Source organism: Suricata suricatta, chromosome 14 (assembly GCF_006229205.1).
Source record: "Suricata suricatta isolate VVHF042 chromosome 14, meerkat_22Aug2017_6uvM2_HiC, whole genome shotgun sequence".
NCBI classification, from domain to species: Eukaryota; Metazoa; Chordata; class Mammalia; order Carnivora; family Herpestidae; genus Suricata; species Suricata suricatta.
In genome coordinates this window covers 26,616,074-26,633,613 of record NC_043713.1, presented here as the reverse complement: position 1 = coordinate 26,633,613, position 17,540 = coordinate 26,616,074, and the positions used below count along the sequence as shown (strand labels likewise).

The 17,540-nt window shown below is 51.2% G+C and overlaps 1 protein-coding gene across 4 annotated transcripts in view; it reads left to right on the top strand.

The window, feature by feature from the left end:
- The window catches only part of RNF165 (ring finger protein 165), a 103,640-nt gene that overhangs the window by 69,671 nt on the left and 16,429 nt on the right, over positions 1 to 17,540 (top strand). The window contains exon 1 of one of the 4 annotated variants that reach the window (XM_029922185.1): positions 16,902 to 16,947. The exons of 2 other annotated variants lie outside the window; for them this stretch is intronic. The gene's annotated coding sequence lies outside the window, so the exon portion shown is untranslated. Of the gene's footprint in view, positions 1 to 16,901; positions 16,948 to 17,116; positions 17,161 to 17,540 lie in introns of those variants that run through there. One more of the 4 variants, XM_029922184.1, reaches the window with a different exon arrangement.

The following is a 17,540-nucleotide window of genomic DNA, read 5'->3' as shown; positions in this document are numbered from 1 at the left end:
AGGGCAGGGGATGGGTGGGTGGGAAGGATGGCCATGCTATGTGGCATTCTGTACAAGTTTGTGGCTTTGGGTGACAGGTCGTAAACTCAGTTTTCAAAATTGTTTGGGTCAAACTCTGCAAGCTGGGAACCCTGCCAGGACCTCTTCTGTCCAGAGTGGAGTTAGAATAAGGTGGGTTGCCCCGCCCCTCTCCAAGGGCACTGATTCTCAAGTTCTTACCCAAAGCAGCACCTTTTATAAAGGAGCACCACTCAAGCCCAGCCTTATCTAGAAGGAAACCATGTGGTGACATCCAAGGGGCCCTGGGAGGACCCTCTCCACCCCAAAGTGTGCCTGCTGCAGCCTGTCCCATGGGGTCTGAACTCATCACTACAGGGGCTTCCACTGGTTTTCTAGAGTAGTTCTGAGTTGTAGGTGCTATGTGGGGTTGGAGGACCCCCGGCTGTGGAGTCCTCTAGAGCCCCCGTGAAACTGAACCCCAGTGCTCTTCATGTTCACCCTGGGGAAATGTGATGGCCCATTGTTTACTTTATTTGTGCCTCAGTTTGCTAATCTTTAAACTGGGGAGAGGGAGAAAGCTGAAACTGGGGGAAAGTAGGGGAGACAGTGTGGAGCACCCTGGGAGCCTGGGTTGAGAAAGTGAATAAAGCGGGGCAGAACAGTCCTGAGAGCCTACCGACTTGCCCATTTTGCTGTGCTTAACATTTATTAGTATTATTTTTAAAAGCGACTTTGTGTATTTTAACAACCATATACTATTCACACTCGGTACAAAGACACACGGTACGAAAGGATGTATATAGACCAAGAAAACCACATCCCCTTCCCTCCCCTGCCGTCAGCCACCCGTGTTCTCTCCACTGCTGTCAGGGCTCATGTCATCTTCCAGAAACCATCTGCTGCGTGCACGCTGTGATCTGGCAGCAGACTTTACCTGAAGTTACTGCGGACCCCTTGGGCTCCTGCAAACGTTTGTTGTGATGCCCTTGCTACCAGGCCTGCCTGCTGGAGCCGCTGTATACTTCTCCAAGCACTTGACCGCAGCATGTCCCATCGAACTCATGACCATCCTGGACACACGGACAGCAGGATCCTCGGGCTGTTTTGTAGGTTTGGGGAAGCTGGAGTTCAGAGAGGCCAGGCTACTTGCCTAAGGCCCCAATGGGAGTGAGTGAGACTGGACTTGAATGCAACTTGCCTGAGTCCCAGGGCAGATGTACCCACTCTTTCCTAGAGGGACAAGAGTCTGCTCTCCCTTCTCCTGTCGGGCATGCTTGACCTGACAAAGCAGGACTATGTGAAGTCATTGCCAGCAGGAAGGCCAATTCCAGAAGGCCATGGTGCAGGCAATGGATGCAAGGGCACAGCTGTCCCCTGTGCGTGCATGTGTGCACACACACACACACACACACTCACCCACACACACTCACACATGCTTACCCTTCCCCCCCACCGACTCCAGAGGGGCAAATGCAACATGTGGAATCCCTTGCTCCTCTTGGCTTCTCTTGCCTTAGTGGAGAGGGAAGGGTGCAATGGTCGCTGGGAAGGGTCATATGAGAGGCCATATTAGGTTCTGTGGGGCTCACTTTGTACCCAGTAAACATCTTTACTCTGTGCCGTCACAGCATTGCAGGTGGGGAGCACTCCAGATGGGGAGCATTGCAGGTGGGGAGTACTACAGATGGGGAGCACTACAGATGCGGAACATTACAGATGGGGAGCATGCACAGCATTGCAGATGGGGAGCATTGCAGATGGGGAGCCTGCACCAGGGCTGCAGGAGAGTAGTGTGGGATCAGGGCTTGATTTAAGCCCCTTTGAAGAACCTGGTAAGATGGCCTATATTCTTGGCTCATGGAAATCCTGAACTTCGGATGACAGCTAGAGCCCAAAGATAGGGGCAGGGAAGTTTCAGGGTCTGGGAGAGCCTGTGTTTCTTCAGAGTGTCCCCTTCCCTGGGCCTGGAAGACTGGCCAGAGTTTAACTGACATCAGCTAAATGCCCATGTGAGACCCGAGATAGTAACCTTACCAGTGAATTGCTTATGGAACCCCTCCCCCACCCCCAGTGTTCTTGGCCCCATATTTTGATGGTGCAGACAATGAAAGAAAGGCTTGGAATGAGAAAACTAGGCTCCACATTTCCAGCTCTGGGCCAAGTGATGTTGGTAAGTCTTTCTAACCCTTTGAGCCCCAGTTTCTTCATTTTAAAAATGGAAATCATGTCTGCAATGCACTGTGCTGGATGGTTGTGGGGCTGAATTTGGGAAATGCTTTATGAGAGGTGACATGATGCTCCGATATTACTGTCAGTATCACAGAAGTACCAAAATGGAGTTTCTGAGGGATTTAGAACACCTGGGGTGGAGGAAAGACAAGCAGAGAGGCAGAAAACAGTGTCTGAGGCCCTGGGAATGGGCACCAACCTTGAATGGAAGAGTCAGGACGCCCAACACTGCACCAGCTGGCTACTCAGGACTGAGAATTGTCCTCAGCCTTTTGACTTTGCTGTTGGCATTTTCACTGCTAATTAACATGTCATGGGGGTGGAGAGCAGGAAAAACACAAAACAATTGATTTGTCTCTTTGCCAGCACATCTGGGAAAAGGCTGGGTGTGGGAGGTCAAAAAAACAGGCTAAAAAATCAGTGCTTCACATTCTCAAAGAAGCACATGGCTCTGCGGGTTTGAGTTCGCCGCCGCTATTGCTGGTGAAAGTGCTATGAAATCGAGGTTCAACTGCAGACCCTTGAGGTAGAGAGAAGAGGCATTGAAAGCTCTTTTGGCTTTGTCAGGGGAAAGGTGATTCAAGGACCTGGTTCATGCTTACAGACCAATTAATAAGTCATCCATCCATCCTTGCATGCATCCATCCGTCCATCTATCTGTCCATCTAGTAAGTGTTTAATGTGCACCTAGATTCCATCCAGCCCCCTCCGAAGTGCTCTGGGTGAAATGAGGGACAAATGAGGATTTTGCTGTCTACACATCTAGACTCACATTCAAAACAGAGTATAACTCAAAACTGGGTCCCCACATCAATAAATGGCAATATTATCTGTACCATCTAGCTTTTTCTTTATAACAACCACTCTAAAGCTTGGCTTTAACAACAACCATTGGGCATCTGGATGGCTCAGTTGGTTGAGTGTCTGACCCTTGATCTGGGCTTAGGTCATGATCCCAGAGTTGTGGGATCGAGCCCCACTTTGGGCTCCATGCTGAACATGGAGCCTGCTTAAGATTTTCTCTCTCTCTCTCTTTCTGCCCCTCTCCCCTACTCATGCTCTCTCTTTCAAATAAAACAATTAAAATTACAATAAAACAACAACCATTTATTCAGTTCACAATTCAGTGGGTTGATAATTTGGACTGAGCTCAGCCAGGACCTCTGGTCTTCTCTGGGCTCGGTCATATATCCACAGTGAGCTGGGACAGACTGGGGTAGGTTGGTCTCTGCTAGAAGAGTTTTTCCCAGCTTCACAGGTCTCTCATCCTCCAGTGGGACAGCCTGGGCTTGTTTATAAGGGAGAAGCTGGAGCCCAAGAGAGTGCAAACAGGCAAGGTTTCTTAAAGCCCTGGCTGAGCACTGATGATGTCACTTTCACTACACTCCATTGGCCAAAGTCAGTCACATGGTCAAGCCCAGATTCAAGGGGCAGAGAAATGGATTCTGCCTCTTGATGAGGGGAGCTACAAATAACCCTGCAAAAATCATGTCTACCTGGAGGGGAGGAATTGGGGCCACTGTTTTGAACTGTCAACCACATAATCTTGGTTGCTCAGGACAGAGGATCTGGAGTCCCCCTTGTCTTCTGTCTCACAGTTCACGTCCAATCTATTAGCAAACCTGGTTACCTCTACCCTTGATGTATTTTAAATCTGACCACCCCTTCCTCCGTCTGCCCCATTCCCACCGCTGTCCAAGAAACCATCATCTTTTTCTTTGTTCCTGCTTCTTCCCTTTTATCCTTATAGACTATTCTCAACATGGCAGCCAGAGCAAGCCAACTCATATCACCTCTCTGCTCAGACACCCCTTTGACTCCTGATCTCACATGGAGTAAAAGCCAATATCTTATAATATTGGGCCTGCACCATCTGTTCCCTGGGCTCCCAATATCCAACTCACCTAAACTCCTGCCATTGTCCCCTACCTCACTCTGCCCCACCCACTGGCCTCATGCCAGGCTTCTCTCACCACAGGGCCTTTGCACTGCAGGCCCATCAGCATGGAAAGCTCTTTTCCTGGATATCTTCATACTCAATCCTCCTTCCCTGCTTCAGTTTTCTCCACAGCTCTTGGCAACATCATCAATGAATGGTATCTTCTCTTGTATAGCCACTTATGGTCTAGACCAACACTGCCCAATAGAAATATAATGTAGGACACATGTATCATTTAATTTTTTTCTAGCAGCCATATTAAAAAAGTAAAATGAAACAGGTGAAATTTGTTTTAGTAATACATATTATTTAATCCAATATATCCAAAGCTTGTCATGTTAACATAGAATTAATTTGAAAGTTGTTAGCTTTTGGTTTTCACTAAGTCTTCGAAGTCTGCTGCATATTTTACACTGGCAGCCCATACCAATTTAGACTAGCCACATTTCACATGCTGACAGTTGCATTTGGTGACCACACTGTTGTCATACAGAATGAGGTCACAGTCCCGTGAGGGCAAGGGTTTTTGACTGTTTTATTCACAGCTGCATCCCTAGCATCTAGAACAGTGCCTCGCTCGTAAAAGGCACGCAGTAAATATTTGGTGAATGAGTAAGTCAAGTTTGGAATCAAATGCAAGTGTGTGGCCAGATAGTTTCCAAGGAGCTACTGTCTGGCTGTCTTCACCCTCGGGGCTGCCGGGCAGAAAGCTGCAAAGGTGATAAAGGTAGACTTACTCTTTCAGCCTACTCATTCTGCACCTTCCTTCTCTCTGGACCGACAGAAATCCTTGCATGGTCATCCACCTTAGGGACCTAAAGTGTCGCCCTCTTGGGGACATTTGCATCTTAAAAGCGGGAGTGTGAGAGAGCAGTGCTTAACCCAAGACAGTGCCTCCCTCCTGGGGAATTTTTGGTCCCAGTGCTGTTACTGGGCCACGAATCTCTTCATTGTCCCCTGGGTCCACCCTTGGAGTAGGAGGCCAGCCGCCATGGCTCTGCTGGGAAGGAGCCCCAGTGCGGGGTGCCCTGGCCACACTCCCCTGCCTGATGTCTCATCGTAGACCATGCTTGGGGCTCGATGAGGAGAGAGGGGACTTGGGACCAGTGGGCCAGCCCGGCCCTGCCCAGTGACGGGTGAGCAGGGTTTGTCCCCTGTGAGGCCCTTTGCGCAGTGGTGTCTCCTGGTGCCCCCCGTGCCAGGTGGGCAGAGGCAGCACAACTCGATTTGCAGACCAGAGGGCTGCAACCCAGAGCTGGGAATCGAGCCACCTCAGCTGGTCTCCTGACCATGGGAGTGGGCAGAGTCCGGGCCTGCAGGGCAAGAGGCCAGCTGGGGTGACCTGGTCAGAGGGACACTGGCCTAAAATAAATACGCAGGATACCAAGTGGTGAGCTGAGGGCACAGTGGCCCGGCTAGGGAGGCAAGTGCTGTCACAGGCCAAGCCGGTGGCTGCCAAGGGGCTGAGAGGGTCACTGGAGGTGACTTGAGATGGGCTTTGGTCGCTGGTCAGGCATCTGGGATCTGCCGGTTGTGAGGCCCCTATAGCTCTGCTTTTCTGGGGTGTCTTGTCCTCTCCCTCCTCTCTCTTCTGTCTTATCATCTCCTTTCTGTTCTCCCAGCCTTCCCTCTCTCCTGCCCTTCTGTATCCTCTCTCAGGCATTTCAACCAAGGTCTTCCATCCCCCATCATGTCTCTGTCTCTGTCTCTTGCACACCCCACAGCCCAGGGAGCCGGCCTGAGGTCCCAGTGAGCAGTAATGTCCAGGGATCTGATTTAAGTGCCCTGGCTCCCTCTGAAAGCAAGCAGATGCGCACCCACTGATGAGGTTTGATTTCAGGGGCGTGGGGAGGCCCGGACTCACCGGCTTCCCTCTGAAGCCCTACCATTAGCACGTCGCGGCGTGAGCCCGCCCAAACGTAACCGCATCCGAGAAAGGCCCCATCTAAACTCTTCCCCCACACTCTTCTCAGGAGGATGTGCGGTCAGAGCAGACAGAGTCATCCTGCTGGGAGGCGGGAGGCAGAGGAACAGTGTTACCCGCTGCTCTGTCCCCGGTGCTCGGTGCGCGCAGGGCCCAGCCTCTGCGTCAGTGGCACGCATGTCCTGCGAACCGGAGTAGGAAGGGTCCATGGAAACAGCTTGCTGAACTTGGTCTGCCCACTGGGCACTGGGCAGTGCTAATGTACCCAGGTCCAGGGAGCATCCTGGCACTTCTCGAAAGTTGTTAGGATTTGGTTTCTATGTTTTAAAACTTTACTGGAGCATTAAGAATATGAGGAGAGTATCTGATCTCATGACCTGGGATTCGCTGTACATGGTTTATGCAAGCTAACTGAGGCTATCAACAGTGTAGACCCCTCCTCCCTCGGCCAGGAGTGGCAGGTGGAGGGCTCCTGTTCTGGGTCTGAAATGGCTTCTTCTTCCGAGTTAGGTGGTTGTGATTCATAGTGACCACCTCACATGCAGGGCTACCCAGTCCCTGTTGGACTTGCATCTGGGCCCTGTGATTCATGGAAAGAATCCTCAATCTTTCTGTGGTGTTCACCAGGTTAGTCCTTCTGCCCTGCATGTGCTCTCTGGAGCCCCCTTGCTGCCACGCGAGCCCATGGGTGCTGACGGCGGGGGGCAGCTGATTTACACACGACCGAGGCTTTTAGCAAGACGCCCCTTCCTACGTGGTCAGCTGTCCATTTTCATTCACTCATTCATTCATTCTTTCATTCAGCAACTTCTTCCTGGGTCTTAGGGTCTGTGCCAGGGACCAGGAATGTAGGTAACTGAGACAGACCCAGGTTCTGCCCTCCTGTAGTGAGGTCTCCTGACAACAGACGCCCTCCACAAAGAGCCCTTTTATGAGTGTGCTGGGAATTTTTTTTTAACATTTATTCATTTTTGTGAGACAGAGACAGAGTGAGGGCAGGGTTGGGGAGAGAGAGAGAGGGAGACACAGGATATGAAACAGGCTCCAGGCTCTGATCTGTCAGCCCAGAACCCGACGCGGGGCTCGAACTCATGAACTACGAAATCATGACCTGAGCCCAAGGTGGACAGTTAACCAACTGAGCCACCGGGAGCCCACAGGGAATATATTTATAGCCCTCTTTGGCACTGGATGGGGAAAAAGGATCTTCTGGGAAGGAGGATGTCCTGGAAGACTATCCTATTCCCCAAAGGCATTTTCATCCGGAGCTGCTGCCTGCCGCTAGCTGGCCACTACTCCCCCTACTCCTGGCCCCCTGCAGATGCGGGGGGGTGGCTAGAGTTAAATACTGGCCCTTTTCTGCTTCCTGGAAGCCTGCAGTTTAATTGCCTCCTGTCCAAGGGCAAGTAAGCTTCCTTAGGATGGAAATTCCCCTCCCATCTGTGGTTTGAGAGCCCAGAATTCAGTTCCTTGGAAGAAGCAGAGCTTTTTATTAGAGATCAAAGATTGGCCCTGGGGAAGCATTTACAAAGCTGCTCTGGGCTGGAAAGGACCCCTCTGGGCATATCACTTCCTTCTCTGACTCTGTTGATCAGGGAACCAAACTATGGAGAGAGAGGAAGGGAGACTTCTGGCAGCCCAAGGGGTCAACCCAGGGAATAGGCGTCTTGAGTGGATCAGACTAGAGCAGAAAGGGTTAAGCCAATTTACCTGGAGGAGTAGGGAAGTGGGAAGAGCAGCCAGGAAGCTGGGCTCTGGGCAGATGGCTCACTTCCTCGTTCTTTATCTCTGATTTTGTCTGGTCTGTCAGCAAGTACCCAGCTCACGAGGTACATCCCAGACTCCTAGTCTGGCGATTCAAGATTCCCCACAACTGAGCCCTCCCCTGCTCTCCCTGTGTCACCCCAAACCCCTAAGTGTTAAAGGATGCATTTCTTGTCATATGGAAATCAGTGGTTCAGGCTGGGGAGGTCAGTGTGGGCCATCGGGAGGCTCAGCAGGTGCAAGAAATGGAATTCTGAGCCGTATAGGCCGAGGCCCCTGGAGGGCAATGTGGAGGAGTACAGGGAGTCTGACTTATGGCTCACATCTCCTCCATGCACTCAGGCTCAGGCCTCCAAGCTTGGGCCCTGAGTACCCAGCTTGGTCCCTCCTCACTGCTGTGCCCCATACACGCTTCCCTATCACGCAGGCTAGCCTTTCTGTGCCTTCCCACATCCATTTGGCATTGCTTCGGTCAAGCACTGGTAGGTGTTGCAGTGAATCTGCTTCATGTCCTGGTGGGCCTCGAAGGGGTTCCCGAGGTACTCCAGGCCATCTCCAGCGTCCACACACCTCTGCTGAGTAGGTAGTAGGCCTCTGCATCCCCAGTGAGGAGGGACTTTGGGGGACATAGTGACATTCTAAGAGACCTCCTCCTTATGTTGACCCAAATCTACCTTCATCCCTTGCACTAATATCTGCCCCAGAGTCTCCCCTTCCCAGCACACCCAGATTCTTCAGCTATTCCTCGCACCACACAACCCAAGTCCCCTGCGCACCCTGTTCTCATCCTGGTTTACCCACGTGCATGTTCATATCAGGCTCCCAGAGTTGGTGCCTCGATCCAGGGATTTCCTCCATCCTTTTCATTAGCTAAATCCTGTGGAGCACAGGGCCGAAAACCTTCTCCAGAGGAATTTTCCGGGCTCCAGAGACTTACCCTCTTATGGAAGCATCCAATGGGCTAGAAACTTTGAATAAGCCCCTGGCATTTTCCTAGGCCAGAGGGGAGGCCTGGGGCCGCTAGCCAAAGTGGATTGGACTATGCCTAAGCAACCTCAATCAGTCTGGCTATTCCTCAGCGGGACACCACTCTCCAAGGACACTGGTAACTGGTCCCTTGTCATCTCATGGTTACCTCCTTAGGCAGGAACAGGCTTTCTCCTGGGGACATCTGGGGAGACATATGAGGGTGAGGCAGTGGAGGTGGGACCACCAGGGCTGTGGTGTGTCATTCTCATTCAGAGGCCCACTGGGACAGGTGTGTTCCTCTCTGGGGTACCATATGTGGACATGCATGGACACATGGGGGCCTGGGTGCTGGCAGGGGGACCAAAATGGCAGAGTAGACAGAGAGCACACTCTCCAGGTCCCGAGCCCTAGCCCCCAACTTGGCTATTACTACCCGAGAGCCCTTGGACAGGTCACCCCACATCTCCCCCTTTGGGGTTCTCATCGGTCCAACAAGGGCTATCTTCCCTCTGAGGATCATTTAGCTTGAATATTCGATGAAGAACCCTATTTCCTTACTAGCTAATAAAGTAATCTTTAACTTTTCTGAGGTAACGAAGGTCTTTCTTTTCCTTTCTTCCTTCTCCCTGTCTTCCCTCTTCTCTCTCTAGCTTTTCCTTTCCCTCTTTCCTCCATTCTCTCACTTCCCTCCCTGCCCCCTCTTGGAAGATTCCTAAGCCCTCGCCACCTCCTCCTCCTCCTCCTCCTCCCCCCTCCTCCTTTTTCTTCTTCTTCTTCCTCCCCCTCCTCCTCCTCCTTATTTCTTCTTCTTCTTCTTCTTCTTCCTCTTCTTCTTCTTCTTCTTCTTCTTCTTCTTCTTCTTCTTCTTCTTCTTCTTCTTCATGTTTATTTATCTATTTTGAGAGAGCAAGAGAGAGTGAGCAAGTGAGCAAACAGGGGAGGGGCAGAGGGAGAGAGAGAATCTTAAGCAGGCTCCATGCTAATCCCATGAGCTGGGATCATGACTTGAGCCCAAATCAAGATTTGGCCACTCAACCAACCGAGCCACCCAGGCACCCTGCTAAGCCCCTCCTGAGAACAAAGGTCAGCTACTGCTTCGTATCTGCCTCGACAGCACTCACGTCACAGCTTATTTCTGGAGATAAAGTTTGCCCACAAATGAAATGCCAACTGTCTGAGGCAGAGGCCACAATTGAAGTGGAGAGGGCACCGGAGGGCTCTGAAGGGGACCAGCATCTGCCCCAGAGAGTCCAGGCTGCACAGGACGTATGACAGACTGGTTAGACAGGGGAGTAGACGGGGGTGGGGGTGGGGTGGGGGGGGGGGGGGGGGGGGGGGGGGGGGGGGGGGGGGGGGGGGGGGGGGGGGGGGGGGGGGGGGGGGGGGGGGGGGGGGAGGTGGACAGAGAATGGTGGCCAAGGGCTAGAGGCAGGCAAGGCCCCTGTGGGTCTGGGAGAGGTGAGAGGGAAGGTCGTACAGGGCAGTGAGAGACAGAGGGGCCAGGAGGGGAATTTGGGCAGGGAATGGAATGCTCAGATGGGCTTTAGGATAATGTGGTAGCCATTCGACAGTGGGTTTCAAAGGTCAGCGCTGGTCTGCTCTGCTCCTCACTGCTTTTAGCCCACTTCAAATGCTGGACACCACACAGATCTCAACAGGGGCCAGGGCAGGAGAGCGGGGTCTGAGCTTCAAGCTGTGGGCCTCTGGGGGAGCACAGCAAGTCAGTTCACAGGCTTCTTCCAGGGCTTTCTACTTGGCTTCCCAGTGAGCAAGATGAGAGGCCTGGCGGGAAAATGTTCATGGCCCCAGGCAGCCCAGATCTTTTAGCAGGTGTGTGGAATCAAGTGTCATCATCGAGGGGCACAAGTCTAGGAAACTAAGGCCTGGGGAAGCCCAGGGTCCTGGTGGGGTCTGACTGCGAGGGGAGGCGCCCTGGCCTCCAGGACACGCCCCCCCCACCAGGTCACTCCACCTGGCTCTGAAAGTCTCTTTGGTAGCAGAGGCCTTCCTCACTGGCCTCTTGAGGATGGCAGTCTGCCTTTCTTTCCTCGTTTAATGTTTTTTTAATGTTTACTCATTTTTCGAGAGACAGAAAAAGAGTGTGAGTGGGAGAGGGGCAGAGAGACAGAATCCGAAGCAGGCTCCAGGTGCTAAGCTGTCAGCACAGAGCCCAACAGGGGCTTGAACTCAGGGACCTGAGCTGCAGTCAGAGCTTAATCAACGGAGCCACACAGGTGCCCCAGCAGTCTGCTTTTCAGAGCACTGATTTTCTCTGCTGCTGGAGAGCCAGCTTCGCAGAAAGGAGTGAATGCTGCCTCCAGCCCTAGCTCCTAGGGAAGGGCTCAGCAGGGACAAGGTTTCCAACTGCTCACGCCCTTTTTCTCTCCATGCTCTCAGGCCCATGAGAGGGAGTCTCCGTGGTGCCCCTTTCCTCCTGACTCTGCCAGGGGCCCTGCCCCACACCCCTCCTCCTCCCCCTGCCTGTTCTGCCCCCAGCTCTGAGGAGGGGGGATGCTGGGTCAGTGAGCTGAGGGACAGCAGGAACCTGACACCCTGGGAACAGGCCTGTGGAGGACGGGACACGCCGGCCGGCTTCCCTGGAGACCCGGAGGGTTTGGTTCCCACCCTACTCTCCCAGGGTCCCGTGTCCCTGGGGGTGGGGAGCCAGTGTGAGCCCATCAGCTGGTAGACTCTGTGCACCCACCAGCAGGAGGTGACTGACACTGGGGGCTGCCAGCACGGGCTGCAGTCCAAGCTGAAGAGACATCAGTTGCCACCCTTGTCCTTGCCCTACTGCCCGTCTCTTCTTCCCCCTTCCCTCTTTGTCTGAAGGCACAGCGGCTCCCCTTGGCCCTGGAGTCTCGAGGATGAAAGCCCCTTTGCTTCGGGGTGACCATGTTGGTCAGGTTAGAATACAGCTAGAACCCTCCAGGGCTCAGGAAGCTGCTTGCTCTGAGGAAGCATCCGCTAGGCTGTCTCAGTCACCCTCGCTGGCATTCTGACCTGTTGGCCTGGTTCCTCTCTGCTCCCGCCTAGGCCCAGCCCTGAGGCTCTCCAGCCCCCTTGATTCTGTCGCCAGGCCAGAAACCACAGACTGGCCCAGTGTGCCCTCTGGGTATCCTGGCCCCATTTCAGCACCACCTTCCTCCTTGGTAGGTCCCCTCACTGCCACCTCTGCTTTATCAAGCCTCCTAGTTCCCTGGGCTCTGGGCCCTCCTTCCCATTGAGGATTTGCTTTCCGGAATGACCTCGGTTCAAATCTCTGCTCTGTTATTTACTAGAAGAGTGTCAAAGGACCTTTCAGAGACTCAGGACCTCTGTCACTGTAGTCTCCACTCACCTTGCCTGCCGTCCTTAGCCCCACAGTCCTCTGCTTCTCCTTACCTTTCCCTCCGCTGTGGGGGTGTATGCTTTCTTCTGTCCTCTGGTCCACCCACTCTCCAGCTGCCAGCCTGTTCAGGCTCCCTGCCCACGAGGCACAAATCAGTCACCAACCCCGGGCATGTGTGGAGCACCTGTTGTGTCCCGTGTGTCAGGTGGGCATTAGGAGATGCCCACAGCGTGAGCCTCCCCAGGGCCTCCCTCCCCAGCCCTGCCCCACCTTGTGTGTGCGCCAGGCCCCTGCTTGAAGCAGTGGCTCCCAGCCCCCTCTCAGAGAGGGGAGGGGTGCTATAAACACTGATTTTCCAAGTTCAAAGATGCACATGTTTTCCTTCCATTCCCCAAACTAATTTGTGTCTTATACTTGATGTGTTTCTTTCATTGGGTGCTTTGTTTTGGAGAGCTCCTTCGTTCCCCTCTCTCCCTAAAAATGCCATTTAGCTCTTGCAGTTGATGGCATCCCAGCCCCAAGGAAGCATGATACATGGATAGTGTAATCAGGGACATCTGGAGATTATTTTTTAACCCAAGGGAGTAGCTCTAATGGGTAAAATTGTGGGTTGTCTATTGATGGGGGCATTTGGGAACGTAAGCGCTGTTTAGACGTCACTGATCGTTGGCTTCTCGTGGGCCCAGATAGTCTACCCTGAGAACATCACTCCTCTGGCCTTAGAGGCCTGAAAGAATCACTATCACGTGCTACTTATGACACAGGATCGAGGAGAGCCGGGGGTTCCTGAGTGGCTGTCTCCTGGCTTCAATTCCCTCCTGAGCAGGGGTGCGGAGACTGAGACTCCCCGGGGCTGGAGGTGGCGGGGCGAGGGACCCAAAGTCCCAGAGTGAAAGTCAAAGGGTTTCTGCAGGTAGAAACTGCCTGAAATATGGGACAAGTAGATGCTGTGGCTCACCTTCCTCTTGCTGCCCAGCCCGGAGGGAGGGCGCCTGTCCTCACTTCCCGGCGCATCAGTGGGAGGGCCGGCTGCTGGAGGGCAAAGCCTGCCTAGGCGAGGGCAGTCAGTCAGTCCGTCCTCTCCCTACAGGGTCTCCACAGAAACCCGAAGGCTCCCCTCGCAGGGTGGGGACCCTGGTGGCAGGACACTGTCCAGCCCTGCCTGACCTGTCCCCGCCCAGCTGCAGCATTAAAACCCGGAGCCCACCCAGACCCTTCTTGCCATTCTCTTTTCTTCTCAATTTTAAACCAGTTTGCCGCGAACCCATCTCTGCTCACCAGTCTCCTAAGTCACTGCTTCTCCCTCAGACCCTCCAATAGTCAGTCAGCAGGTCTTCACTGAGTGCCAGCTCTCAGAGACGTGCGTGGGGGTCCAGAAACAGTAAGGCATGATGCTCAGCCAGCTGGGGGTGGCGAGTGTGAAGAAATAGCTCAAGGTAGCCTCTGCCAGGTGCCAAATGAGTGACAGAGACAGGGCGTTCTCCAGGAACTCAGGGGAGGCTGGTGGGCAGGGGAGGCATTTTTGGAAAAGCTGAGAGGTGACCTTTAAAGATGGGGAAGGCAGCCGGTGAGGTGTGAGCAAGGCCCCTCGGGGAGAACGTGCGTGGCGTGTGTGAATCTTGAGTTGACCACGTGGATGGCCGGAGTTAATGGGGATCGGGAGGATGGGGCTTAATACCCGGCTAAGGGGCGTGCCTCTCAGCTGTAAGCAACGGGGAGCTCCCCCTTTGAAGGCAGACCAGTTAGGAAACTTGGCTCAAATGCTTTGCTCTGTGTGTGGAGTTGGCTTTCTTCCTTTACAGCTGCACTGTCCAATAGGGGAGGCACGAACCACAAGGGGCAGCTTGGAAGGGGGCCAGTCGGAACTCAGACGCACTGTAAGTGCAAAATGCACACTGGATTCTGAAGACTTAGTGCCCAATTAAAAAGTAATGTAAGAGATCTCCATTTTTTCCCCTGGAGTACCTGTTGAAAGAATAACACTTTGGATATATTGGCTTACATAGCATTTATTATTTATTTATTTTTAAGTTTTTAATATTTATGCATGTATTTGGAGAGAGGGAGGGGCAGAGAAAGAAAGAGACAGAATCACAAGCAGGCTGCGTGCTGTCAGCACAGAGCCCGACGCGGGGCTCCATCTCGCCAACCATGAGCCGATATCAAGAGTTGGGAAGCTTAACCAACTGAGCCATCCAGGCGCCCCTAGCATATATTATTAATATTCATTTCACCTGTGTCTTTTACTTCTTTTAAGGGTGACTACCAGAAAAGTTTAAGTTACACACGTGGCTCACATCGTAATTCTTTTGGACAGGGCTGGGTTAGAGTCTATATTTTTTAAAATGCAATTTCCTTTCTCTGCAGTCATGCCTGTCTTTCACTGCTTTCCATGATCTCTCAACAGCACTCCTTCCCTCTTCTTGCCCCTGACCTCTGTCACCTTGGCCTTTTTCTTCTCTTTTGAAGGTCAGCAAGGGAGGGAGGGAGGGAAATCCAGTGCCTGCTTGCTCAGGCCACAGCCCTTGGACCCAGCAAAGCCAGAATTCAACAGGCAGGGAAGCACTACTTATCCAGAATGTTTGTAGAAAGTAACCTTCTTGATAATTCCTTTCTGGCTCCTCTGAGGGCAGTCAGAAACTCCTTTTGTTTTCATTTGGATTTGCAAATAGTTATTTTTAAAAGATTTAAAACATCAGTGGCATGCACATCATTTGCAGAGTCAAAAGGCACGAGTATGTAAGATACATATATATGTAGTAACATGTATATACACACATATGTAGTATATAGTAGTAATGTATCTGCCCCTTCCCCTCTCTTACAGCCCAGAGACCAACGTATGCCACTCTGCTTCAGGTATTTGCTTCCTGAAACACATAAATTACTAAGTAAATTTCTAGATAAATTCTTATAATGCTCAAAATTGAGTTTTCAATGTTGACATTTTATATTTTCTTTTTATTTATTTAATTAATTAACTTTTAAAACGTTTATTTATTTTTGAGAGAGAGGAAGTGTGTGAGCAGGGGAGGGACAGAGAGAGAGAGAGGGAGAGAGAGAATCCCAAGCAGGCTCTGTGCTGGCAGCACAGAGCTTGTAATTGGGGCTCGATCTTATGAACCATGAGGTCATGACCTGAACCAAGATCAAGAGTCAGGTGCCTAACCAGCTGAGCCACCCAGGAGCCCTTATATTTTCTTCTTATTAAGAGAGAAATGTCTTTTTCTGTTCTAATATAGCTTATTAATATTTGTTTTATTATACATATAATATAATATACATATGAAGTATACATATTTTTCACACCTAACCAAGTAGTGCATAATAATTACACTTTCTTGCATAACTTTTTCTTTTCTGGGAGGTAATAACTGCCTCTTTTTGTATTTTATTATTTTTTGTGGTTGCCTTGCTTTTTAAGACATTTGTATACATTTTTACCAAATTGTCAAGTTGCAAAATTCCTTCAAATATTATTTTAAAAATTTCAAATTATTTATTTATTTTGAGAGAGAGAGAAAGAGTATGTGTTGGGAGTGGGGCAGAGGAAGAGAGAGAGGGAGAGAGAGAGAGAGAGAGAGAGAGAGAGAGAGAGAGAGAGAGAATTCCAAACAGGCTCTGAGCTGTCAGTGCAGAGCCCATCATGGGACTTGAACTCACGAATGTGAGAACATGACCTGAACCAACATCAAGAGCCTAATGTTTAACTGACTGAGCCACCCAGGGGCCCTTTTCAAATACTATTTTTAGGTGGCTAAATCTCTTTGTAATCCTTTTGTTTCCATCCCCACCTCCAAGACACCCTCTCGGAGCGCCCCCCCACTTCCTCCTCCCCTGGGAAGAGGTTGCTGGAGCCACTGCACGGCTTGGGAAACCCCATCTCTTTCAGGCTGTGTCCCCTACTTTTTGCTCCTCTTTCCTGGTTTGTGTCAGTCCCTCTCTGAGAAACGTGCCGAGAAGGTTGATATTTTTGAGACCCAGCATGTTTAAAAATGTCTACATTCTATTCTCACACTTGATCAATCAATAGTTTGGCTGGGCACAGAGTTCTAGATTGAAATCTTAGTTCCCTTCAGTATCCTGAAGGCAATTGCTCAGCTGTTGTCATGCTTCCAATGTCACTCTTGATGAATTTTATGCTACTTTGCTTCCTGACCCTTTGTTTGCTTTCTCACTGGAAAGTGTTAGAATCATCTTTGCTCCTACAATTTGCATATTTTCCAGTCAGATGCTTCGAGGTGGGCTCTTCTATGAATTTTGCGGGGCACTCAGAGGACCTTTTCTATCTAGCAACTCAGACCGTCAGTTTGGGAAACTATCTTTTGCAATAGTTTTCATAATCTCCTCCCCATTGTTTTCTCTACCCTTTCTCTCTCACCAGTCATGTATGGAACCTTCCAACCCATCGGTGTATGTTTACATCTGTTTTCTCCTGTTTCCTGTCTCTTGGTTTTCTTGTTGTACTTCCTGGGAAATTTCCCTCAGCTTTATCTTCTGACCTTCTGTTTTTAAGGTCCGTGAGCTTTCTTTCTTGTTTTCTCTTAGCTTCTTTTAAAAGAGCTTCTTGGTTCATAGATCCAACATTTTATTTCTCGGAGGATATCAATTATATTGTTTTGAAGTTTATTTTTCCCTTTGCTTTGCCTCTGTTCCTCTGAGTTCCTTTTGTTCTTTTAAAAATTTGATACATTCTTACTCTTTTCACTGGGTAATCTTCCTCAGAGACTGGTTACACGGGCTATAGAGAAGAGTAGGCTACTAAAAGCTGTCCAGAAACTGGGTGCGATGGTGAGTATGTGCATGTATTGACTTTTATATTTACAGGCTTTGTGACAGAGAGGCCAGTTGGGGACCCAGCAATTTTACTGGGCCCTCCCAATCAGAAGTATCTGTAGACGTCTTTCTGGGTCCAGTTTCCAGTGCGCTGCTGGGTGACGATGCTTTGAGAACCAGAGGCAGACGGGGGCAGGGGTTTCCAAAGTTCCGTGCATAGACTGTCATGTAAGCACCCCTGTTTGGGCAGGCTGCTGCATTCTGGCCCCGTTTCCCTACCAAATGCTAGGGTGAGGGAGGGGTAGTCAGTGCTTCTGTGGGAAAGGGGAGAAGACCCAGGCAGAGCTGGTCCTCATACAGACTTGTAATCTGTGTCCCTCTGCGCTGCCTTCCAAAGTAGCCACCACCTCCAATTCCTGACCCTTCCAACTTGGGGGGCAAAGTCTGTCCACTTCCTGTTGACGGCTCCTTCGGTAGACACTCCATTTCCGGTTTCTCAGCTCTGCAAATTCCTCCATCTGGCTTCCATCTTCCAAAACTCCGTTGACATCTGGCGTCACTTCTCCTGTTCTCTCTGTCCTTATCTGTTTATCGTCTCTTGACTCCTT